The sequence below is a fragment of the Saccopteryx leptura genome, chromosome 2 (assembly GCF_036850995.1).
Source record: "Saccopteryx leptura isolate mSacLep1 chromosome 2, mSacLep1_pri_phased_curated, whole genome shotgun sequence".
Classification (NCBI taxonomy): domain Eukaryota; kingdom Metazoa; phylum Chordata; class Mammalia; order Chiroptera; family Emballonuridae; genus Saccopteryx; species Saccopteryx leptura.
The window spans coordinates 333987977-334014677 of record NC_089504.1 but is presented as its reverse complement, the minus strand read 5'-3'; the positions used below and the strand labels follow the sequence as shown (position 1 = coordinate 334014677).

The window sequence follows — 26701 nt, the reverse complement described above, 5'->3', positions numbered from 1 at the left end:
ATGCCTCCTAGCCACCCAGCTCCTCCCAGGTTGGGGAAGAGGAAAGGACAGGGATGTGGGGTGGCCTGTGACTGCTCCTTTGCTGTCCCAGGGACTGTCAGGGTCTCCTCAGCCAAAGGGAAAGTATAAATTGATGTCTGTTTGGCTCAAGCTGTGACCAGGAACTTCAGATGCCTTCCTGTTAAGTGAAGGGAGGGGGGAAAAATCACTAATGCTGGGATTGTTCCAAAATCTCCATTATTAGATCTTATCTGGGTAAGTTTGCATTTGAATGAAAAACTGTCTACTTTGCTAAAAGCACATTTGGAAGGTCCATCAAGTCGTCTGTTGTGATCAATTACGCTTAATTCATTAGCACAGATTGGCTGCTTTTCCCATAGGTCATGATTTTGCCACCATGCTAGTAGCATTTTTTATGTGCCTCTTTAACTTAAAAGGAAGAGTCTGAAGATTTTACTCTAGTGCCAAGTTTCGTTCTTTTTTTTTTTGTATTTTTCTGAAGTTGGAAACGGGGAGGCAGTCAGACAGACTCCCGCATGCACCTGACTGGGAGGGATCCACCCGGCACGCCCACCAGGGGGCGATGCTCTGCCCAACCGGGGCGTCGCTCTGTTTCACCAGAGCCATTCTAGCGCCTGAGGCAGAGGCCACAGAGCCATGCTCAGTGGCCGGGCAACTTTGCTCCAATGGAGCCTTGGCTGAAGGAGGGGAAGAGAGAGACAGAGAGGAAGGAGAGGGGGAGGTGTGGAGAAGCAGATGGGCGCCTCTCCTGTGTGCCCTGGCCGGGAATCGAACCCGGGACTCCTGTATGCCAGGCCAACGCTCTACCACTGAGCCAACCGACCAGGGCCTAGTGCCAAGTTTCAAATGCTCTCTATGGAGGCTACCCAAGTGGTACAGAGCTGTTTCAGAGCTGGCTTCAATCCCATCTCTCCTCAGACCCACATCAAGCACCCTGCCATGTGTGCCCAATGCACTGGATTTTCCCCAGGGAGTGACTTTTATTTCTAGGCACTGTCTCCTCTGTTCTTACAGGTACTGTAGCGCAGAGAGCATTTTGATGCAGATTAGGAACTAGCATCCCCTCTGTTCTACCGCTTCTAAAGGTGCCCTCTCTGGGTGGATCAGTGGTAAAAGATTCTCCTTCTTCTGCATTGACGACTCCAGCCAGGGCACATATCTGGCACTCATGGCTATGGCTAGTGGTGCCTGAGCTGTATTTCAGGCTCCATTCCAGGACCTCTCTGCAGGGCAAGATTTGCAGGGATCCCCTGCACAGCTGCAGGTGGGGACCCTGCCTCCTGTTTCCAAAACCTCCCCCGTGAGGAAGTGAATGGGGGTGTACGTGCACATATAATATACATACTTTTATGCACACACTCCTATCCATGTGTACACATGGACACACAGTCACATACATGTAGTGCATTGACACACAATCTAGGTAAACGAGACTTCAGACATACATACAGAGAAGGCACTGGAGTGGATGGATTAAGGGCAGGGGTTTCACGTTGTGGTTGACAGCCCACTGAAATTATGTGGTGAAGAATGAAAGCATTGCCAGACCGGCCTTTCTTTCCTCCATTGTGCTCACCGAATCACCACCTCAGCTGCCACAATTTTGCATGTGTATCTTATTCATCTTTCTCTCCAGTAAAATGCAGGCTCCAAGAGGGCAAGGATTTTTGTCCCTTTCATTCACTGCCATTGCCCTAAAGCCTGGGACAGGATTTAACACATATTAGGTGTTTATACGTATTTGTTGAATGATATATATTTTTAAAACAGGACAGAATAGAATAGAAAATGTCAGTGCATTGCATATGGTAATGGTGAGTATTATTCTGTTCAAAAACTTTGTTTCGGTTATGCATAAATGTGTAGATGGACACTGGTACCTGGTGTGGAATGTGTTTCTTGATGTGGGTTGGACAAAAAGCTTTGAAAACTGTGGGCTGTAAAGCTAGACTGCTTGTGTGACCTTGGGAGAAATTATTAAATTTTCTGTGTCTCAGTTTTCTCATCTGTAAAATAAGGCTAGTAAACACTGCTTACCTCCTGCTGTTACTATGAGGAGTAAGTGGACTATTATTTCTGAAGCGCTTTGAACAGGTCCTGGCACAGAGCAGATTTACCCATAGTGTTCACTAACAGTGGCTACAGTTTGTTTGAATTAGTGCTTCCTACTCCCAGATCATTCTGAATCACAGATGGTTTGGCTTTCTGTGATGCATGTATTTTTCCAAGGAAGGCTCTGGATCTTTCTAGCACCTTCCAGACAGTAGGGCAGGACCCGGGGCAGAGTGGTCACCTTAGCTCATGAGGTCTCTTGCTGGACTGGCCCTTGGGTTGTTTCTAACTTTGCACCAGCATTCATGCCCATTCTCTGTATTCAGAGATCTTTAACTAAAGGTTGGGTTTATTGGGCAATTTTGACTTTGCCTTCCTCTCAGGGTCTCAAGGAGAGAGTACACATGAGACCTCTTATAAAAAGGCCCAGAGGCAGAGGAAAAGGGGTGTTTTCTCTTAGATGAGGGGCAGACCCCCATCTCAAGACACATTTGGGTTTTTTTTTTCTACACGTGGTAGCCAGATCAGAATTGAAATGAGTTAGAATGCCCATTTGTTTGTTTTTAGTATCTTCCTTCTAGCACTTTGTAGTCTTGGTTGGTACCGGGAAAGACTAGGCCATGTTGCCATTAATGAGGATGGTGGTTTGGATGGGGCGGGGCATGCGGGCCGCACAGCTAGAATGAGCTGTGTTGGGTCATGTGTGCTGTGAAGTCACATCTGTGGCTGTGCCCTGGTTCTGTCCCTCACTAGGTGTGAGACCATGGGCAAGCCGCTGAGCTTTCTGGTCCAATATTTATTAAGGGCTTACTTTGTGCCAGCTCCTGTTCTAAACATTTTACATGTATTAACTCATTTATATCACACAATAGCTGTATGAAATGGGCACTTTGATTATTTCCATTTTACATATGAGAATCTTGAGGCCCGAGACCTTCAGTAACCCTGCCCAAGGTCAGCTAGCTTATTAGCAGCACTTAGGATTTGAACTCAGACAATCTGACTCCTGAGCTTGTGCATTCAAATAATAGCACCTACCTCTCAGGATAGTTAAGATTAAATACAATAAAATATTTAAAGAGTTTAGCAAAGCATCTGGCACATAGTGCCCATCAAGTGCATACATGTGTAGTGTATATACGTGGGTGCATTATTATTATTTTCTTCATCACTGAAGTCCCCTGAAGACCAGTTCATCTTCTGCTGAGGTCAACCATCAGGGTTGCTGCCTACCCATGGGACTCGGGTGGATTTGGCCTCACAGGTGAGCAAGCCCTGCTGGATTTTAGATCTCTTCTCCTTGGGTGGGCACTCTTGGGCAGTCACAACTGCATGCCCACATGAGGAAGCCCTGGCTTTACCTTTCATGCCAACATGTTTCTGGGCCACCCCTGCCACATATACACTCTCTGTAGACCAAAGTGTGCTCTTCTAGCAAAGCCCAAAGGTGGCTTTCAGAGTCAGGCATCCTTTTGACTGGAAATAACTATTCATCTGATATTCTGGTTTTAGTTCAGATGACAAAGTAAATAACATTAGTATTTTAAATTTGTAGCATCTTCTCCTTGCATTAAACTTTGCTCAGTGGAGGAGGAGCATTCTCTATTTTTGCTGGCCCTTAAAATCTATTTATTCATTTATTAATTCATCTCACTCAACACGGAGAGAGAGACAGAACAGGAAGGAGAGAGATGAGAAGCATCAACTCGTAATTGCATCATTTTAGTTCATTGATTACTTCTTTTTTTTTTTTTTTTTTAATTTTTTTATTATTTATTCATTTTAGAGAGGAAGACAGAGAGAGAGAGGAGAGAGAGAGAGAGAAGGGGGGAGGAGCAGGAAGCATCAACTCCCATATGTGCCTTGACCAGGCAAGCCCAGGGTTTCGAACCGGCAGCCTCAGCATTTCCAGGTCGACGCTTTATCCACTGCGCCACCACAGGTCAGGCCATTGATTACTTCTTATACATGCCTTGACTGGGGGGCTCAAGCCAAGCCGGTGACTCCTTGCTCAAGCTATTGATTTTGGGTTCAAGCCAGCAACCCTGAGCTTCAAGTCAGGGACCTTTGGGCTCAAGCCAGTGGCCTCAGGATCATGTTAATGATCCGACACTCAAGCTAGTGACCTTTGGGTTTCAAGCCTGGGACCTCAGTGTCCCAGGTCAACAGTCTATCCACTGCGCCACCACCGGTTCAGGCTCAACAAGGATGTATTGAGGTCTTACTTCATACTTCTTTGTTAAGGGCTGAGACTGAAAAAGTTGGTAACTTGCCTTTAAGCGTCTCAGGATTTCTTTGGCTCCTGGGGTAAAAATCATAGGTTTTTAGATAAAGAATCAACTTCCCAGCAGGAAACTGGTCAAATCCTGAAATGAGCAGCTAAGGACTGTTATATAGAACTTCAGCAACATCCAAGAACCTAGAACAGGAAGAGATCTTAGAGTTGTTCTAATCCTGCCTTTCATCAGACAGATGAGGACCCTGGAGCACTGGAAGTAACCTCAGGGTCACATGCTCATGACCCGTAAGGTAGGGCCTACCAGCCAGATCTAGGCTTTTTCCTTTGTATCCTATGGCAGTGTTTTTCAACTATTGGTCTATGAAAGAGTTAACCACCCTGATATTGGTCTGAAGATTATAGAGTCTATAACCACTGGCTCAATATTCTTCATTAAAACACTGTCCTATGGCCTTTTCTTTCCTGGGATTTTAAGCAGAGAATACTGAAGATGTGAGTCCTGTCAGAGTCATAGTAACAGGAGCAGCAGACCATCTTATATAGCCTCATAGTCATCTCAGCGGGTGTAAATCATTAGTCCCATTTTATAGGTGAAGGTGCTGAGGCTTGGAGAGGGAAAGAAGTTTACCCAGAATCAAACAGCTTGTAATGGAGTCAGCATTTGAACTTGAGTCAATCCTATGAAGCTGCTACTCTATCTCCCAGCATGCAATGCTGTCCTGTGCCAGGTGTAGAATTCTAGATTTCTCAGTGAGTAAGGCCCAGGCATCAGATTCTGCCAAGTTGCCAATGAAGACTTTTTTTTTTGTATTTTTCTGAAGTTGGAAACGGGGAGGCAGTCAGACTCCTGCATGCACCTGACCGGGATCCACCCAGCACGCCCACCAGGGGGCGATGCTCTGCCCATCTGGGGCGTTGCTCTGTTGCAACCAGAGCCATTCTAGCACCTGAGGCAGAGGCCATAGAGCCATCCTCAGCACCCCGGGCCAACTTTGCTCCAATGGAGCCTTGGCTGCGGGAGGGGAAGAGAGAGACAGAGAGGAAGGAGAGGTGGAGGGGTGGAGAAGCAGACGGGCGCTTCTCCTGTGTGCCCTGGCTGGGAATTGAACCCGGGACTCCTGCATGCCAGGCCAATGCTCTACCACTGAGCCAGCTGGCCAGGGCTGACTTTTTATTTTTCATCTTTATCAGAGATGCATTTCCTGCTAGGTAGTCATATTGCCTAGTTCATTTTTAACCTGGTGGGGTTTCTTTTTTTTCTTCCCGTTAGTGACTAATGAGATATTTGCTGCTCCGGAAAAAAATCCCTTGTGTTCAGTGTATGTGTTTGAATAACTTAACTCCAAGTATTGCATTTTCAGCCTTAGCCATGATAAAGTAACATATTTTTTCATTCCTTGTTGTGGAGAGACATTAAAAAACTATTTGAGACACATGAGCTCGTGGCTGGCTGTGATTCATTCATAACTGGAGTGGACACTGCGTCACTGTTTGCTTGGTTCTTCAGTGTTGGCCTCCCTCCCCACCCCACCCCCCACCATCTTAGCACCATTTACATCCCATGAACACGTTTCTAGTCAGCCAGAGGGTGTGGGTGGGCTGAACAATTTCTTCCTCCTCTACAACCAGGCCTGAAAACTTTTCTACTCCTCTAGTCTGTTTTTTCTTCTCATTCAGAGACTATTCACAAAGCAATGTGCTCTATATTTGACTCTGGATCTTTATGTTTTAAAGTCAGGATTGCCCTGGCCGGTTGGCTCAGCGGTAGAGCGTCGGCCTAGCGTGCGGAGGACCCGGGTTCGATTCCTGGCCAGGGCACACAGGAGAAGCGCCCATTTGCTTCTCCACCCCTCCCCCTCTCCTTCCTCTCTGTCTCTCTCTTCCCCTCCCGCAGCCAAGGCTCCACTGGAGCAAAGATGGCCCGGGCGCTGGGGATGGCTCTGTGGCCTCTGCCCCAGGCGCTAGAGTGGCTCTGGTCGCAACATGGCGACGCCCAGGATGGGCAGAGCATCGCCCCCTGGTGGGCAGAGCGTCGCCCCATGGTGGGCGTGCCAGGTGGATCCTGGTCGGGCGCATGCGGGAGTCTGTCTGACTGTCTCTCCCTGTTTCCAGCTTCAGAGAAATGCAAAAAAATAAAATAAAAAAGTCAGGATCTTCATACATTTTCCTGGCTTTGAGATCATGGTACAGATACTTTCTGCATCCAGAATTGGGGTTGATGTTCCCCAGCTTGCAGGGTTGTGAGGCTGACATTGACAGATTACTGACGTTCTCCAAGCTCCGGGTTCCTGGTCTGCCAAGTCGGGGCGATAATGACAGGACCATGTCACACTGGTTGGGAAGCTTCAGTGAGATTATGTGTTTAAAGTGGCATAGCACACAGGTGGGCACGTAAGTGCTTAACGAGTCTTGGATGGGGTTATTGTTACTATCCTAAGCACAGGAACTTTCAGTTTGGCTGAACCAAGACACAGCTCATAATCACAGCTCTTCATGCAATCAAGTTCCCCAACCCTCTTTGTCTGCCTCTTTCTCTTTTTCCTTACCTCCCCCCAGGCCCAGACGTGTTTTGCTCCTTTGTTGGCCTTTTGGGATCCTTGGTCCTTGTCCAGTCAAGCCCTATCTCCCTCAACATCTATAAAACTATTACGTGGCTTCTTATTTCCTATCCTCTACCCACTTGCTTTCTGCCAGTGCTCCTTCCTTCCTGCCACTAACAGTGTCTTTTCCTGTGGTCTTTCTGGCATTTGAAATGCCCTCCCACCTCCATGTGCCCAGTTGCAAAGGCCTAGCTTTTTTATGGAATCTTGTATTGGTTAAGATATGGGTTTGCTTAAGCAGGCTAGAGGTTTATCCCTGATATAAAAGAATTCCGGAAGTAAGCAGTCCAGGAAGAGTGCAATGACTTCCCCATCATCAGGTTCCCCGCTCACTGAAGGTTCCTCATGGTCCAAAATCGCTGCTGGAAATCCAGTCATCCCATTCATGTTTCAGACAAGAATTAGAATAAAGGGAGTAAGTGGCAGCTGTTGGTCTGCCTTTTAAAGTACTTTCCTGGAAGTCTCTCTTAACAATTTCTGTTTAGATTTCATTTGTCACCTCTAGCTACAAGGGAGGCTGGGAAATGTAGTATTTCATCTGGGCATATGGCCACCTCATATAAAATAGGGGCTCTGTTACAGGGAAAAATGCAAGAATTGATGTTGAGTAAGCAACTAGCAGCCTCTGGCACAAGCCTTTTTCAACTACTCCAACCCATCTTGTGGTTCTTAGAGTGAGCCTCACACGCACACAATTGTCTTTTTATTGTGCCATCTATGAGTGCCTTGACCCAATGAACAAATAACAACTGAACCACTGCTCTGTGCAAGGCACGATGCCTTTTATATATTTACCGTGGTGTTGCTCTCAAACTAAGAGGTTAGCTGGCTCCTTGAGAGCGAGGAACATGGCTTATACTTCTTTTTCTCCCTCACAACAATATCTTTCACAGATATTGGCTGGGCACATGGTAGGCACCTGATAAGTACTGGTTGGAGTAGACACAAATGAGAAGCTCATTGGAAATATAAATTCCCTGACTTGGTACTGTGCTAGACAGTTTTGGTTGTACAAGTTTTATTTTTGGTTCCTTCTGGTTTTGAGGAACTATAGCAGAGAGAGTGGGGTCTAGGGTATCTCTAAACATCAGGTCTGCATTGGAGACTTGTCCAGGTGTTGGGGTAGATTTGGCTGTTTTGGAAACTGGACTGTTTGTGTACCAAACTAGAATTATAAGCAGAACTGTCTGTGCCCACCTGACTTTCTTTACCACTGCTGTCTCTCTCTCTGTAGCTGTATTTATACTGTGTGAGTCTCTCTCGTTATTTCTGCACTGCAGAGCTATAGAGTAAATCTGCAGTCTTTCCGCAGTGAATGTCACCTTCGGTTCGTGTCTCTGTCTTCCCGTCTGATCCTTGCTTTAGTCTGCCTGACACGAGACTTTCTGAAGGGAGGTTGCCTAGAGCTTGTGTCACATCTTGAAGCTGCTAAGAAAATGATTGTTTTAAAAATTTTATCGGCTCTTAGGAGGAAAGGAACTAGAATATATTTAGCTTCTACTGCCTGCAAGGCACTGTGTGAAATGTTTAACCTGCATTATCACATTTGCTATTCAGAGCAGTCTACTGTTCTATTCTAACTATAAAGGGCTACAGTTAGTACTTGCAGATAAGGAAACTAAGGCTCTGAGCAGTGAACTAACAAGCCCAAGTTTGCTTAGAGCTAAGTAGCAGGCTTATTTTTCCCCCCTCCTATTTAAAAAATTAGTCTGTTAATTTTATTGAGAGATAATTCACATACTAGATTATAAAATTCACCCTTTGCAAGTGTATGGTCATGCCAAGGTTGTGGGTTCGATCCCCAGTCAGGTAACATACAAGAATCAACCAATGTATGCATAAATAAGTGAAACAACTAACTGATGTTTCTCTCTCTAGAATCAATCAATAAAAATAAATTAAAAATATAAAGTGTATGATCATGATTTTTAATATATTCACTAAGTTGTGCAACCACTGCCAGGCTCTAATTCCAGACCTTTTCATCAGGGGGGGCAGGGGAGGGAAGCTGATTTGGACTCTGGGCTTCTCCTACAACCACGTCACTTCCTTTTCTGATTTGCCACATACAGTGATTTCAAATAACTAGACCAGATCTAGGGAAACATCAGGGCTTGTTTGGGTGAAGATGTGTACATAAAAGGACCATCCTCAGTGGCTTTCCCATCATCGTGGCAGTCCTGGTGTCCCTTTGAAATGCTGCAGAATGGGGCTGACCTTGATTCCTCTGGCTCCATATTACCCTGTTTGTGTTTTCTGGACTTGAGGTGGGGGGCGGGGGGGGGGGCTTGGCAGAATATTCCAAACTTGAAGTTCCATGAGTACCTTTCATTCCTGCCATGAGGTATGGTTGGCATGGTGAGAGGGGCTCTTGTACAGACCTGTGTCATTTTTGTCTTTGTAGCCCCAGTATGTCATAGTGGCTAGGATATAGAAGGTGCTCAGTAAATGTTCATGAATATTTAGACTTCATTTCATTGCCTCTAATCTAAACCACTGACATAACCAATTGAATTGTTCTTCCTCTAACCCAGTGATCCCCAACCTTTTTTTGGGCCACGGACCAGTTTAATGTCAGAAAATATTTTCACGGACCGGCCTTTAGGGTGGGACGGATAAATGTATCACGTGACCGAGACAAGCGTCAAGAGTGAGCCTTAGATGGATGTAACAGATGGAATCTGGTCATTTTTTAAAAATAAGACATTGTTCAGACTTAAATATAAATAAAACGGAAATAATGTAAGTTATTTATTCTTTCTCTGTGGACCAGTGCCAAATGGTCCAACGACCAGTACTGGTCCACGGCCCGGGGGTTGGAGACCACTGTTTATCTTCTGAATTAAAGACAAAGTGATTGCTTTAGCCCCTAAATCTCATTAGATTAAACTGAAGTGATCATACTGGCTGCTGCCTTTCTTTCTTTCTTTCTTTCTTTCTTTCTTTCTTTCTTTCTTTCTTTCTTTCTTTCTTTCTTTCTTCTTTCTTTCTTTCTTTCTTTCTTTCTTTCTTTCTTTCTTTCTTTCTTTCTTCTCTCTCTCCCTTTCTCCTTCCTCCCTCCCTTCCTTCCTTCCTTCCTTCCTTCCTTTTCAGTGAGAGGAGGGGAGATAGTGAGAGACTCCCACATGTGCCTCGACCAGGATCCACGTGGCAACTCTGTCTGGGGCTGATGCTCGAGTGCCAAGCTATTTTTAGCACCTGAAGCTGATGCTCAGACCAGCTGAGCCATCCTCAGTGCCCAGGGCTACTCTTGAACCAATCAAGCCACTGTCTGCAGGAGGGAAAGAGGAAGAGAAGGGGGAGAGAGAGAGGGAGAGAAGCAGATGGTCACCTCTTCTGTGTGCCCTGACTGGGAATTGAACCTGGGACATCCATACACTGGGCTGACACTATCCACCACCTGAGTCCACCAGCCAGGTTCCTTTTATTATTTTTAACTTTTTTCTATTGATTTGAAAAAAGAGAAAGAAGGAAAGGGGGAGAGAGAGAAGCATCAACTTATTGTTCCACTTGTTTGTCCCACTTTGTTGTGCACTCATCGGTTGCTTCTCATATGTACCCTGATCATGTATGGAACCCATGGCCTAGGCATGCCAGGATGGTGCTCTATCCACTGAACCACCCAGTCAGGGCCTGTCTGTTCCTTTAAAAAGCTTTCCTCCTAAGCCCTACCTAGCAAATGCTATTTTTATGCTGTTGGCCAACACTGTGTCACATGGCCAGTAGCTTCCAGGAGGTCTAGGAAATCAGAAATTTCAGTTCTTCAGCCTCTGGTGTAAGAGTATTAAGGGCAAAGGGGATTGTGAATGGCATTTGAGAAACCAGCCCCACAATCCTTCCCCAAACTTTGTACATTCACTCATTTGAACAACTAGAAAATAATTTAGCCTGACCTGTGGTGGTGCAGTGGATAAAGCATCGACCTGGAACACTACAGTCGCCAGTTCAAAACCCTGGGCTTGCCCAGTCAAGGCACATATATGGGAATTGATGCTTTATGCTCCTCCTCCCTACTATTTTTCTCTCTCCCTCTCTCTTCACTAAAATAAATAAGTAAAAAACAAAAATAAGAGAAAGAAAATGGTTTAAAATGGTGTGCTTCTTTGTTACCCCCACTGGATTTGAAGCCCTTAAACTGAATGTGTGTTTGAAGGCCACTTCTTTTAATTCTAATATCTCTAGAATACACAATGCTGGCGTATTATATTTACTGAATGAATAAAAGAATTGTTTTCCTTTTTCAACTAAGAATTTTATGGGATTAGAATACCTAACGAGACCTTTGGGGTCTCTGAGCATTAAAAGACCTTTTTCTTTTTCTCCTCCTCTTTTTGCTTTTATCTCTATCTTTTCCTCCCCCTCTCCTCTGTTTTTGGACCAGTAGGACCAATTGATAAGATATATTCTAGAGCTGTAATGGGTTTTTCTTTCTGAAGCCACTTTCAAACTTTATGTACCCCAGGGAGATTTGATGTGTGCCCCTCCAGCTTACTACCATGTCCGCCAGCTCACCAGCTGAATTTGCCATTGTGTGACCCTCTTCCTGATGGGAGTGTGTTGTTTTCTGAAAGTGAGCAATGCAGAAAAAGTCTGATACTTCAAACCTGGCCAAGTAGGCCCTCCCCAACTAATGCAGACCTGTGCTTGTTATTGGGACTGTAAACTAAATATTTTGGTTCCCCCTTGCTTTCCAGAAATATGGTAGGCAGAATTACATTACTGGCTCCCTTGAAATTTGGTAGGACTATTTGCCTAGTTCTGATCAATGAGTTTGAATGGAAGTGATGTACAACTTCTGGACCAGAGCATTTAATGCTAGTAGAAGACCCTTCAGACCTCTCTTTTCCTTTTGCTGTGACAATGCACAGTGTTCCAGACGGTGACTGCTCTGTCAGCCTGGGCCCTAGAGAGAGGGAAAAACAGAGCAGAGCTCCTAATCAATCCTCAGTGGATATATACTAGAGTGAGAAATAAACCACTGTTATTTTAGGCCACTGAAATGTTTGGTGCTATTTGTTACTTCACCATTATCTAGTTTATCCTGACTGATACAAATATCTGATGTATATTCATATAGAAGAATGGCTCTCCTGAGCCTAACAAAGGAAAGCATTCGCCTCAAAACCTTTTAAGTTCCCTATTGCTAAGACCAAGTGGTAACCATAGCTTTTTGTATGTGTATATTGAAGGGTAGATCTCAAAAATGTAAAAAGAAAACAAAACAATGTTAGAAATGGCTAAATTGTTTCACCATTGCATCATTGAGTGATTTGCTAGAATGTATAGCAGATTATACATATGGCTAAGATTTTTTTTTTACAGAGGATACAGAGCAAAAACAGCAAGAAAAAAAAATGTATCAACAAATTCCAGAGAGGTCGTGGGTGGGCTTTTGGTGTCCTTCCTTTTTTTTCTTTTCTTTTTCTGAAGCTGGAAACGGGGAGAGACAGTCAGACAGACTCCCGCATGTGCCCTACCGGGATCCACCCGGCACGCCCACCAGGGGGCGATGCTCTGCCCACCAGGGGGTGATGCTCTGCCCCTCTGGGGCATCGCTCTGTTGCGACCAGAGCCACTCTAGCGCCTGGGGCAGAGGCCAAGGAGCCATCCCCAGCGCCCGGGCCATCTTTGCTCCAGTGGAGCCTCGCTGCGGGAGGGGAAGAGAGAGACAGAGAGGAAGGAGAGGGGGAGGGGTGGAGAAGCAGATGGGCGCTTCTCCTGTGTGCCTTGGCCGGGAATCGAACCCAGGACTTCTGCACGCCAGGCCGACGCTGTACCACTAAGCCAACCGGCCAGGGCCGTCCTTCCTTGTTTGAGGCTACGTATGGGGTGCTTCTCTTTGATAGCCAACTACCAAGACACATGGGGAATATCTTCCCTTGAGGAAGTCTTTTTGAGTCTCAACATTTGAGACTCTTAAGAGGGCTGGTCACATAGGCTTATCCTGCTAAACAACCAGTCATGGAAACCAAAAATAAGACAAACCCCCCCCCCAAGAAAAATGAAACCAGATGTACATGACCAAATTTGATGTTTGTGCAAAGAAACCTGACAAGCCATTAAGCATGGTCAGTCATTCCAGGTGCAAAATTATGAAATCACTCACATAGTGAAAAGGATATGAGATTTAAAAACCATGAAAACATCTTTTGTCCACGATCTAATAGTATATTAACTTTATTTGTGAGGGTGGAAGGTCTAAATGTCTGATTGCCCAGCTCTCTGAGAAATGTGATTTCCTTAGGGGATTTTGCACATTTGGAATGAGTGTGACAATGAAGAAAAGTTCCAGAAGTGCAAATGTCATTTTCCAAGGTCTTGATTAATTAGATTTTGGGGGCCACCCTCTAAACTACTCATCACTTACACCATTATTAATGTCAAATAATAAAAACAGACTTATAGCTTTGGCCATTTAACTCAGTTGGGTTTTTTTTGTTTTGTTTTGTTTTTTGGGTTTTTTTACAGGAACAGAAAGAGTCAGAGAGAGGGATAGATAGGAACAGACAGGAATGGAGAGAGATGAGAAGCATCAATCATCAGTTTTTCATTGTGACACCTTAGTTGTTAATTGATTGCTTTCTCATAGGTGCCTTGACCGCGGGCCTTCAGCAGACCAAGTAACCCCTTGCTTGAGCCAGCGACCTTGGGTCCAAGCTGCTGAGCTTTTTTTTTTTTTTGGCTAAAGCTAGATGAGCCCGTGCTCAAGCTGGCGACCTCGGGGTCTTGAACCTGGGTCCTCTGCATCCTAGTCCAACACTCTTATCCACTGCACCACTGCCTGGTCAGGTGGTTTTTAGCTTCATCCTGAAACACCAAGGTGGCAGGTTTGATTCCCGGTCAGGACACATAGGGAAGCAACCAATGGATGCTCAACTAAGTGGAACAACAAATGGATGCTTCTCTTTCTCTTCCTCTCTCTGCCTTTATAAAATTAATCACTAAGTTAAAAAATAAATCTATTTTTTAAAAAAGACTTATAAACAAAAATTTGAGCCTGACCGGGCAGTGGCACAGTGGATAGAGCGTCGGACTGGGATGCGGAGGCCCCAGGTTCAAGACCCCGAGGTCGCCAGCTTGAGCGAGGGGTTACTCAGTCTGCTGAAGGCCCGCGGTCAAGGCACGTATGAGAAGGCAATCAATGAACAACTAAGGTGTCACAACACGCAGTGAAAAACTAATGATTGATGCTTCTCATCTCTCTGTTCCTGTCTGTCTGTCCCTGTCTATCCCTCTCTCTGACTCTCTGTCTCTGTAAAATAAAATAAAATAAAATAAAATAAATTTGAAACTATCAATCTGTAACTTGGGGATACCTGACTATAATGAGGGTTTTATAATGCCAAGTGTTTAGTAGAAGTATATATTACACATGTATTTTAATCAGTACAGTCCCATGAGACTAAGTATTATTATTCCCATTCTATAATAATAAGTCTAGAAATACTGAGTCACTTGCCCAATTCACAGAAGCTAAGAAAGGGCAGAACCAGAACAGAACCTAGTTCTTTCTAGGGCCAAAGTTCCTCTGCTCCATCTTGTCACTAACTCTTAAGCTCCCCACGCTGCAGCTCCTCCTCTCTCCAATAAGGATTGGACTAGATGGTTTTCCAGACCTAATTTATGTACACTAGTAAGTTAGATGACTGGGGACTCTGTACGAAGTAATGGTTAAGAACTTGGCTTTGAATCAGAGGAACCTGGGTTTGCATCCAGGCTGCAGGCTGCTTGTTATTTTGTGACTATAACATTTCTTATAAACCTATTTTCTGCACAACAGAGATGATTATACCTCACCTTGTGTTGTAAAGATTAAATGGAATAATCTTTTGGAAAACATGTAGCACAGGGCCTGGCAATATGGTAAGCTTTGTGTAAATGCAAAGAGTCACTGGTATAATGGTCAAGAACACCACTGCCTGGGTTTGAATCCCTCCCTGCTCTGCCACTTAACTGCTCTGTGACCCTGAGCTAACTTAAGTATTTTGTGCCCCAGTTTCCATATCTGTAGACTGAGGGTAATAATAGTAATATCACAATACCTAGTTAAGTTGGTATGAAGATAAAATTACTCAATATATAAAGCACTTAGCAGCTGACACAGTAAATAGTGTGTATTGGTTAATTTTATTATTATCACAATCATGAAGGATTTGGCCATGTTTATTGCTGAGATAGACTGTAAAGATGAAAAATGGTATCTCACTCATCTTGTTGCCTGGTCATATCCTTAATTGAAACCCAAGACTTCTGGAAATCCTGCAGTTTGAGTAATCCAAGAGCCAGAGCAGTGAAGCATCCAATTACGACCGCCTCACAGCTGTAGCTGGGGAGGAAGGTGAGGCCTCAGCACTATCTAGCTGAGGTTGTGGTCCCATTATAGAAAAAGCCTTGCTTTGTATGCGGCTGCCTTGCCTTGGTTCAGCTGCATAATTGCACCTTTTTGTTTTATTTTAAAGCATCTTGAGGAATTCAGAGCCCTCTCCCTCTGAAAGTAGCAAAAGGCTGAGAGTGTCATGTCTCTAATAAGCCTTGTGGATTCTCTGATAGCCCCACCGAGGCAGCCAGGCGGGGAGCACACACACAGGCCTGCACCAACATCCCCAAGCTCCCTTTGGGCACAGGCTACCACACTGACCTCATAACGGGGCTCCCTGAGCACCCCCCAGGTTACCCCAGGCCTGTCCTCTTTGTCTCAGAAGGGGTTGCTTCCTGAATGCTAGGCTTGTTGGTAACCTTTGTGGGCTGGCAGCAAGGAGACAAATTAATTATTCATATCCGCGGGCCTGCAGGAGTTGTTGTTTGCAGAGTTGACTTCCCTTCTGGCTACCACCAGACCTAGAATTCCCCAGGGCCTTTGGACAAGCAGAAGACAGTGGTTCTTGGAGACAGTGGCTCTGAAAGCAGAGGTGGTGAGTGGCTGGCCCAGTCTGCTGATATGCTTTGTTTGGGCTTCAGAGGGTTAAAACAAAATAAAAACAACTTAAAACTGGGAGATTTTACATAAAAATCTGGATTTGGGGCTTTTCTTTTTCTTTTTCTTTTTTTTTTTTTCATTTTTCTGAAGCTGGAAACAGGGAGAGACAGTCAGACAGACTCCCGCATGCGCCCGACCGGGATCCACCCGGCACGCCCACCAGGGGTGACGCTCTGCCCACCAGGGGGCGATGCTCTGCCCATCCTGGGCGTCGCCATGTTGCGACCAGAGCCACTCCAGCGCCTGAGGCAGAGGCCACAGAGCCATCCCCAGCGCCCGGGCCATCTTTGCTCCAATGGAGCCTTGGCTGCGGGAGGGGAAGAGAGAGACAGAGAGGAAGGTGCGGCGGAGGGGTGGAGAAGCAAATGGGCGCTTCTCCTGTGTGCCCTGGCCGGGAATCGAACCCGGGTCCTCTGCACGCTAGGCCGACGCTCTGCCGCTGAGCCAACCAGCCAGGGCTGGGGCTTTTCTTGAAAGATGGAAGACCTACAATACATGTGGAAATCATCAGCGGAATAGCTGGCCCCTTCACTGGACACGATTCCCAAACTGCTTCCAGCCTTTGTTGGCCCCTTGATCTGCTCATGTCACGAGAGGTGCATGTCCAGTGCAGTGAACAGAGTAAGACTCTGGAGCTGCGCTGCCTGACCTTGCAACCTGCCTTGGCCACGTTAGGCAAATTACTTAACCGCTGTGGGCCCCAGTTTCCTCATCTGTTAAATGGGGATGATACATAATTTACCTCACAGATTTGTGAGAACTGATGCATTAGTATAAGTGCTTAGGACAGTGCCTGTTACAAAATAAATGCTATTTAGTTGTTAATATTACACTACCTGCTGGCCTGACCTGTGGTGGTTCAGTGGATAAAGCGTGGACCTAGAATGCTAAGGTCACCGGTTCAAAACCCTGGGCTTGCCTGGTCAAGGCACATATGGGAGTTGATGCTTCCTGCTCCTCCCCGTTCTCTCTATCTCTTTCCTCTCTCTCTAATAAAAATGAATAATTAAAATCTAAAAAAGTAAATAAATAAAAAAAATTTTAAAATATATTACACTACCTGCTTAGTGTTTTAGGCATTTGAGATCACTATCTCTGTGTTAAAGAGTTTTCCATAGAAGAAAAAAATGTACTTCTTTCCTAATGTGGTTTATTGGGGAGAGAAACACCATATTCATTTTAATTTTATGCTTCAAATTTGTGTATGCCATAAAAATATTGATTTAGGGGTCTCAAAATTAGATCTGGACAATATTTTTCATCTGAGTTACCTATTTGGAAGTAAATACAACTTAGCCCTTGTGTTACGTATACATTGAAAGAGCTGCGAGATTTGAGGTAAAAAGACAATCTACAAACCACAATTTTTAGATTCAAATCTTAAATCTTTACATTTTTTCTTCCTTTAAATTGGGTTAGCTGTAGATGTTTTTAGCATTTAGCCTTGCTAAGGTAGGTAATTTAAACTTAAGACGGATCCTCATGGGAGATATTGAAAGGCAGAAACCGCGGGCCAAACTGAAAACAAGGCTAGTGTGTTCCAAGAGGAAACTTTATTTTAAAACACCTGGGTGCCGGTGGGCTGAGACCAGCAAAGGGTGTCAGCACAGAGCTGCAGGAGGAGGGCGTCTGATACAGGGGTTGCTGCAGGCGTCTGCTGGCATGGGGTTGGCCGCACCTGGACATGCTCAGATGAGCACATCCCGGTTTGTTGCCTTTGATCACAGACCGCCTCCCTTTCCCAATCCTCAGGTTCCTCCAGATGGCCTTGTCCCAAGGACATTTCCCAGCACCTTCCCAAGGTGGGGAGAGTTGCTTAAGGGGAGCAGGAAGTTGGGTGAGGGGAATTTGAGTTTTAAAGGGACCTTGAATTTAAAGGAGCCCTGGACCTAAAACCTAACATTGCTAAATAAGCCTATCCTTCCTCCTCCAGACCTGCATTTTTTCAAAATGGCAGCTAAATAGCCATTTTATCTATCAGATATATATATATATACTAGTAAAATATACTAGTACCATAAATTCTAAAAATTTGATGAAAACAAAAATAATTTTTTAGGTCAAAGAGAACCTCAAACAGCTCATCTTTAGAATTGGGGGGGGAGGGGGGGGAGAAGGAGTCCTATACAGCATTTCACATCAAATCACTTCAAACTAGAAAGTGTTTTACACTGCCTTTTTCATAACGAGTTCGTTTCTTTGGAACCACAGAGCCCGTCATCTTTGAAGAAGTGAGCTCACTGTGAGGTTATGACTACATGTTTTTGCAAAGTTTGCGCACAATTTTTGAAAAGCTAGCACAGAGGAACTTCTTAAGAGCTGGGAATATAATCTTCAACCTCTGCGACCTTAATTCAGGCTAAATAATATCTGCTTAGTCATCTTAAAATGGAGTGACTTCCTGCTCTAAGATGCCCCTTAGTTTGCTATTCTGGTCCCAAATTGACTTGCAGCTTTCGCTGTTCCCCTAAATCACAATCTTTAGGTGAAGTCGTTGCAGGCACAGTGTGGAAGGAAAACCCAAAATATTCAGTGTCATGTCTTACCACTTCCCAGCCTGACCCAGCTCCCTCCCCAAGCACACTATAAAACCAAGAGGTGTTAGAAACTGAAAAATGGAAACAGTTTCCCTTGGTTTCAGGCTGCAGCTTGTTTAGTGCCCTGTCTTGAAGAGAGACCTGTATTGGAACAAACTCAGTAGACCCTCCTCCTTCTGATGGGTTGACCCTTGCTGATTCTTTCTGGTTCCATTCAAGGATTTGCTGGGGAATTTCACACTCCTTTAGCTGTTTAGCAAAAGGGCGGAAGATCTCATGGGTCCAAACCATCGTCCCAGATAGAGCTCCTTCCCCTAGCCCTTGTCTTTGTATTTCAACTTAACACTTGTTTCATTCTGCCTCGTGTTATGGTCACGTCAGTGTTACCCCACCTCACAAGGCTCACTGAAGGCAGGCACTGGTTTATCGTGGTCAAAGGGTACAGGCTCTGGAGCCAGATTTACATGTTGTAAGGATTTTAAAAAAGTTATTTCACCTCTCTGGTGTTCTCATCTGTAAAATGGATGTGTTACTAGCATCCACTTCCTGGAATGCTGTGAGGGTTAAATGAGGCAATCCATGGTTAAGCATTCAGCACAGTGCCTGACAGTGAGGAGTCTATAAATAACACATTACTGTTCACCCTCTGTTTTCCTAGCACCTGCCCAACTACCTTATTCATCCTCCCTACTTGACAAGCATGTGCTGATTAACCTGAAAGAACGCTTGAGTAAATTATTAAACTATAACTCTTGTACTTTTGGAATAATCAAGATAAAGAACTGACTGCGATTCAGAATCCTCTGCAGAAACACTGTAAAAAGACAGATTTCTGGTATCTAGCTGCGAATCACAGTGAACTGGAGTCCCAGCAGGTCTGGCCAAAACCTGGAATCTATACATTTTTACCAAGTCCAGGAGATTCTTAGCATCCCAGAGTTAGATTTGATGTGGTCCCTGTCTGGTGTTTTTGTTGTTGTTTTTATTAATGTGCACTCTTATGGTTTGTTTTATGAAAACGAAATTTTATTACAATTGCCACCAAATATGGAAAATAGGGTGAGTCTATATATATTATACCCCTGTTTTCCCCGATAAAATTCTATTCTATACACATAACATACAGTGTATCATATTAACTTTTTAAGTGTAAGTTCAAGTCATATTAAATACATTCACATTGTTGTGCAACCATTAACCACAGTCCACGTCCATAACTGTTCATCTTGCAGAACTGAAACTCTAAACCCATAAAACAACTCCCCATTCCCCTTCCTGCTGCCTCAGGCAAGCATCGTTCTACTTTTTGTCTCAATGAATTTGACTACTCTGTAAGTATCTCATATACATAAATGGAATCATGTAGTGTTTGTCTTTTTGTGATCTGCCTTATTTCACTTAGCATAATCTCCTCAAGGTTCATCCATGCTGTAGCACATGTCAGAATTTCCTGCCTTTTTAGGCTATTTAGTTCCTTATTTTTAAGGCTGGATGATATTTCATTTTGCTTATCTATTCATCTGTCAGTGAATACTTGGTTGCTTCCAGGTTTTAGCTATTGTGAATAATGCTTTTTATTCATACGATATCTTTTTGAGATCCTTGTTTTAATTTTTTTGGGTATATACCCAGAAGTAGAGTTGCTGGGTCATGTCTGGTGAGGCCCTTTCTGCCTATAACAGGGCCAAAGGTTGACATAAAAAGAAAGCTGAAAAAAATTCCCCAAAGAAACCAGCCAAACAAACCAACAAATCACTTTACTTAAGAACTTTAGGTGCTTCTAAGCAAAATGTGAAGGGAAAAGCCCTTTTGAGTTTGCACGTGAGTAGATAAGGAGTTGCCAGACAGATGACAAAGTAACCCATTTGTGATCAGGAGCCAGAAAGCAGTCAGAGGGAGGAAGCAGCCCAAGGTGACCTTTGGCCCGAGTTCATACACAGCAGGAGAAAGCTGCATGACACTTGGCCTGTGTATGGTACAGAGAAGTCCATTGAGATCTGTTTCAAAACACTTGGCTGGTTGTGGTTTCAATCATGTAGGTGGCCCCCTTGCTGCTCCCAGATAGTGATCATGGTGTTTGAAGGTGTCAGGTTCCAGGTCTGAATGCTCACCCACATTCATTTCCTCCTGCTGAGCTCTGAGGAAGGAGGGCCCTTGGGTGAGGCTGGGAGTGTCACATCTTTCCACTAAAGTGACAAGTGATAGCCCCAAAGTCCTAACACAGGTAGGGTGAACCTCTGCTTCTCCAAATTTCATTACTTTCTGCCTCGACTTCCATTCCTCAAAGAGATCAGCTTTCACTGACTTAGATATCGGTGCCGTGAAATGTGTATGTGTCTTCTCTTCAGGAGCAGGGCTCGATCAATGTGGAGTTAGGATAACAGCTTTGCTGCCAGTGGTAAACTTGCTGAGCTTGTAAAGAGGCAAACCGGCTGGGCTTTGATAGACAGAACTTTTTTCCGGTGTTTTTTAAAAGTCCCAGTAGAGAGCATGAAGTACTTATAACCTCCAGACCAATCAATAAAAAAGGTCAACAGAACACCTTTACAATAATGATCAATGTTTATGGAATATCTAAATCATCAAGCATTAGAAGGTTAAATGAGAAGAATTTGGACAATAAAACATCACCCATTTCAAAGCAGATTCTAGAGAGAAAAGGATTGTGTGTCTGATTTTGTGACCATGAGACATGAATTCTGGGCTATCACAAACTTGTATGGAGAAAGGAATGTAGGCACCATTAAAGCAACCTTTACTGATACCCGAATCGTGCCAAGCAGTGCTCTTGGGGAAAGGGTTTAAACCTGTGTTTCACTGTGGAACCAGGCTAGTAAACAGGTTTTTACTGCCTAAATGTATATACAATAGACCCATGCTAAGTGGCCCAGGACACAGGTAGGACTTAATAAATTGTTGGCAGCCACTGCTGTTCAAATACCACCAAACTACTAGTACTAATCACATCTTTGCTGGTTGACCAGTAGTTACAAAAGTGGTAGCACCCCTTCCACAATCTTGAGGGTATATCTCTTGGCACTTTTCCTTATTTTTTCAGCTCCAGTGCCCATATGTCTATCAGCAAAAGATCCCTGTTGAAATTCTCTCTTAGAGTCAAAGAGCGAGCAGTGGTTGGTGCCTCTGTGCTCAAGTTGGCCAAGAACTTGAGTCTCATTAGCAATAAGGATTTTTCACTGCATATGTCAGCAGATGAGCCTGGTATACAAAGGTGATGTGGAATGTACAGGTTGAGACCTATCACAGACTGCCATTGTTCTTCGGGAGGAAAATGTCAATTCCTCAGTCCTGAGCTCGGCTGGGGTCACCTGCTCCTGACACCCAGTTCCTTCAGGTCACAGACAGAGCTGCTTCGCATGTGTCAATCTGCTCAGGAAGGTCGGCAGGACAAGTTCTAGTGTCCACCACTATTTCCTTCCCATGGTGGGGGGGGGGGAGTGGGAGGAGGGTGTCTGGCTATCTCTCTTTTTAAAACCTTAGAACAGTCAGTCTTCTTACACGCTCTTCCCTAGACTGTAGGGTGGCAGGGAGGCCACTTCTTATGCCAATGGCTCCAAAGTGGTTGATTTTTTTAGAGAGGCTGCCCAAGGTATTATAAGATTGTAAGGTCTATAATCCAAAGCAGCTCCATCCCTCCCTCTCTTTCTCTCTCTCTCTCTCTCTCTTCTCTGTCTCTCTCTTTCTGGTACTTATCTTGCCAGAGAAAAGGCAATGGGGACAAATCGAATCCCTAGCAGGGTGGTCCTGGTTTCTGCTATTCCAAACAACTCCAGAGTAAAAACCATGTACATAACACAACGCATGTGTGCACAGGTGTGAGTATTTCTCTAGAGGATATCTAGATGTGGAATTAATTGAAAAGTTGAAAAACATGTGCCTTTAAAATATTAATAGATATTGTCAAATTGTCCTCCAAAAACGTTTTTATGGGTTATATTCTCACCATACTTTTTTGAGAGAGCCTGTTCACTCACCAACATTTGTTATACTTTTTATTTCTGCCAATCTAATGGACAAAAAGTGCATCTCAGTGTACATATGATTACTAGTGAAGTACATTATCTTTTCTTATAATCATTTACTATTCCTATTTTTTCTTTATTATATTTTTTGCCCATTTAAAAAGATTTAGTATGAATACATTTAACATCACCATTGAATAGTATGCTAATTATAGATTTATTTAAGAAAAATAGTTGTTCTTTTTATTTCTAATTTCCAGGAATGTATTTTTTTTTTTTTTTTGTATTTTTCTGAAGTTGGAAACGGGAAGGCAGTCAGACAGACTCCCATATGTGCCCGACCGGGATCCACCCAGCATGCCCACCAGGGGGCGATGCTCTGCCCATCTGGGGTGTTGCTCTGTTGCAACTAGAGCCATTCTAGTGCCTGAGGCAGAGGCCATAGAGCCATCCTCAGCGCCCGGGCCAACTTTGCTCCAATGGAGCCTTGGCTGCAGGAGGGGAAGAGAGAGACAGAGAGGAAGGAGAGGGGGAGGGGTGGAGAAGCAGATGGGCGCTTCTTCTGTGTGCCCTGGCCGGGAATCGAACCCGGGACCCCTGCATGCCAGGCCGACGCTCTACCACTGAGCCAACTGGCCAGGGCAGGAATGCATTTTTTTAATTGTTGATTTTAGAGAGGGAGGAAGGGAGAGAAAGAGAAAGAAACATCAATTTATTGTTCTAATTATTTATGCATCTATTAATTCATTCTTATATGTGCCCTGACCAGGGATGGAACCTGCAACCTCAGCATGTCAGGATGATGCTCTAACCAACTGAGCTACTGAGCAACAAATGTTTTTCTCAAATATGTTAAGATGATTGTTTTTTTCTTCCTTAGTCTATTAATGTAGTGAATTACACAACTAGATTTTGTAATTGAACTAGGCTTATATTCCTGGAATAAACCCTATTTGGCCTGATATACAGGGTTGCAGGTTGCAACTCATCCACATGACAGCAAGTTGTGCAGTGCACAACCTATACAACTGTGAATTGTAGATGATCCTGAGACATATATTTTTTCTCTTTTTTAAGAAACTGCTAGCCTGACCAGGTGGTAGCACAGTGGATAGAGCCTTAGACTGGGATGTGGAGGACTCAGGTTTGAAACCCTGAGGTCACCAGCTTGAGCAAGGGGTCACTCGATCTGCTGTAGCCTCCCAGTCAATGCACATATGAGAAAGTAATCAATGAACAACTAAGGTGCCGCAATGAAGAATTGATGCTTCTCATCTCTCTCCCTTCCTGTCTGTCCCTATCTGTGATTCTCTCTGTCTCTGTCACAAAAAAAAAAAGAAAAAAACTGCTAGGTTCATATGCTAAACAATTATGATCATTTACATTTATGGCATAGAAAAATATTGACTTATAGTTTGCTTCCCTGTTACTGCCCTTATCCAGAGTTATGGTAGTATCATGAAATTAGGTAGCTTCTCATCTGCCTGTGTGCCTGAAACAGTTTCTATAACATGAACATTTTCTGTTGGTAAATGTTTGGAAGCTTGCCTTTATAACCAGCTGGGTCTTGTGTCTAGATCTTGGCCTACTTGCCCATTTATTTTAAGGTTATTAATTTATTCAGGTTTTTTTTTTTTCTCAGACCAGTATTTGGACTTTATATTTTCCTGAATAATTGATCACTTCAAACTTTTGATCAAGTTTGTGCTATGAATTCATGTTATAAGCTCATCCACTCTGCTCTAAATAAAGTCATGATAAAAACTTCTTTTTTTAAACGTGAGGTGGGTAGATAGTGAGATAGGTTCCCGCATTCGCCTGGCCAGGATCCACCCAGCAACCCTGCCTTGGGCCAATGCTCGGAGTACCAAGCTATTTTTAGCACCTGAGGACCAAAGATACTGGAACCAGTTGAGCCACTGGCTGTGGGAAAGGAAGAAGGAGAAAAGGGGGAGAAGGATGGGGGAGAAGCAGATGGTCGTTTGTCCTATGTGCCCTGACCGGGAATTGAACCCAGGACATTCATATGCTGGGCCAATGCTCTATCCACTGAGCCACTGGCCAGGGCAAAATAAAAACATTTTTAAAAAATTTAAAAAGAGCCTGACCAGGCAGTGGCGCAGTGGATAGAGCGTCGAACTGGGATGCAGAGGACCCAGGTTCAAGACCCTGAGGTTGCTGGCTTGAGCGCGGGCTCATCTGGTTTGAGCAAAAAGCTCACCAGCTTGAACCCAAGGTCGCTGGCTCCAGCAAGGGGTTACTCGGTCTGCTGAAGGCCCGCGGTCAAGGCACATATGAGAAAGCAATCAATGAACAACTAAGATGTTGCAACGCGCAATAAAAAACTAATGATTGATGCTTCTCGTCTCTCTCCATTCCTGTCTGTCTGTCCCTGTCTATCCCTCTCTCTGACTCACTCTCTGTCTCTGTAAAAAATAAATAAATTTTTTAAAAAATTTAAAAAGATGTAGATGTACATAAAAATAAAATATACATCTCCATGAATCAGAAATGGAATCAAAGCCACAGTGTGAAAAGGGGAGCTGAAGCCAGAGCCTGTTGGGCTCTGGGTCTGGGGAAAGGGGGAAGGGAGAGGAGGGGCACCTGGGTGCTGACCAGCCTGGGTGCTCCTGCTTCCTCTCCACTGGTCTCCCATATAACTCCCCCCGGATGCTTTCCTGCTCCAAGATTTGCTGCTTCCCTGCACCCTACCCACTTAGATGTTGGCAGCAGTCTCTCCTGGGCATACTGCGGCCCCTGGTTTCCTCCTCTGATCTGAAATTCCTCTCCCCTTCTTTCCAGGGTTAATTAGAATTCTTGGTCCTTGGGAGTATCCTGTGTCATTTTCCTGGGCTGTTACATGTTTTATCTTAATATGTGTATGATTTATATAATCTCTAGAGATTCGGGTTAAGAGGAAAAGGCATATGACAAATTTATCATAATATAGTATAAAAACAAACAAACAAAAACACTACATGCACTCAATCTTCCACCTTGAACCAAAAGCCCCAAAGAAAAATTAAGTTAGAACTAAGTTCTCAGTTTTAAAAATTAATGTCATCTGACCTGTGGTGGCGCAGTGGATAAAGCCTTGACCTGGAATGCTGAGGTCGCTGGTTTGAAACCCTGGGCTGGCCTGGTCAAGGCACATATGGGAGTTGATGCTTTCTGCTCCTCCCTCCCCCTTCTCTCTCTCTCTTCTCTGAAATGAATAAATAAAATAATTTTAAAAAATTAAAATTAATGTCACAGTATACCATGAAGCGGTGTCTGTTACAGGCATAAATGTATTTTTAATATAAATATATAAAAAGTATATAAAATATATCTTATATGCTTACATATAAGAAAATATATTTTGTATATACTTAGGTATGTATATAAGAAGTCTTTGGGCCTGACCAGGTGGTGGTGCAATGGATAGAGCATCAGACTGGGATGCGGGGGACCCAGCTTAAAAACTCCGAGGTCGCTGGCTTGAGTGTGGGCTCATCCTGCTTGAGCATGGGCTCACCAGCTTGAGCGCAGGGTCGCTGGCTTGAGCAAGGGGTCACTCTGCTCTGCTGTAACCCCCCAAACAAGGCACATATGAGAAAGCAATCAATGAACAACGAAGGAGCCGTGAAGAATTGACGCTTCTCATCTCTCTCTTCCTGCCTGTGTGTCCGTCCCTGTCTTATCTGCCCTTCTTTCTGTCTCTGTCACAATAAAAAAAAGTCTTTGGAATAAAACATGCCAGTTCTTTTTTTTTTTTTTTTTTTTTTTTTGTATTTTTCTGAAGTGAGAAGTGGGGGGCAGCAGACAGACTCCCGCATGCGCCCAACCAGGATCCACCCAGCATGCCCACCAGTGGGTGACGCTCTGCCCATCTGGGGCGTTGCTTTGCTGCAACCAGAGCCATTCTAGCACCTGAGGCGGAGGCCATGGAGCCATCCTCAGTGCCAGCACCAACTTTGCTCCAGTGGAGCCCTGGCTGTGGGAGAGGAAGAGGGGGAAGGGTGGAGAAGCCGATAGGCGCTTCTCCTGTGTGCCCTGGCTGGAAATCGAACCTGGGACTTCCACACACCAGGCCGACGCTCTACCGCTGAGCCAACCGGCCAGGGCAAAACATGCCAGTTCTTGTCATCTCTCCCCACCACTTGCAGTCCTCTCTCCAGAAGGAACCTGCAGTTAACAGTTTGTTGTGGATGATACATCTGTCCAGTCTTTTTATGGCATAGGTACAAAGATTTGTATATAATTTGTTTATTGTTCCTTGTATTCTCACAACAACCATAAGAGGTTAGTGTTAT

The 26701-nt window shown here is 44.4% G+C and overlaps 1 protein-coding gene across 1 annotated transcript in view; it reads left to right on the top strand.

Moving 5' to 3' along the window:
• Window positions 1-26701, top strand: part of ABR (ABR activator of RhoGEF and GTPase) — a 199776-nt gene that overhangs the window by 2331 nt on the left and 170744 nt on the right. The gene's annotated exons all lie outside the window — the stretch shown is intronic.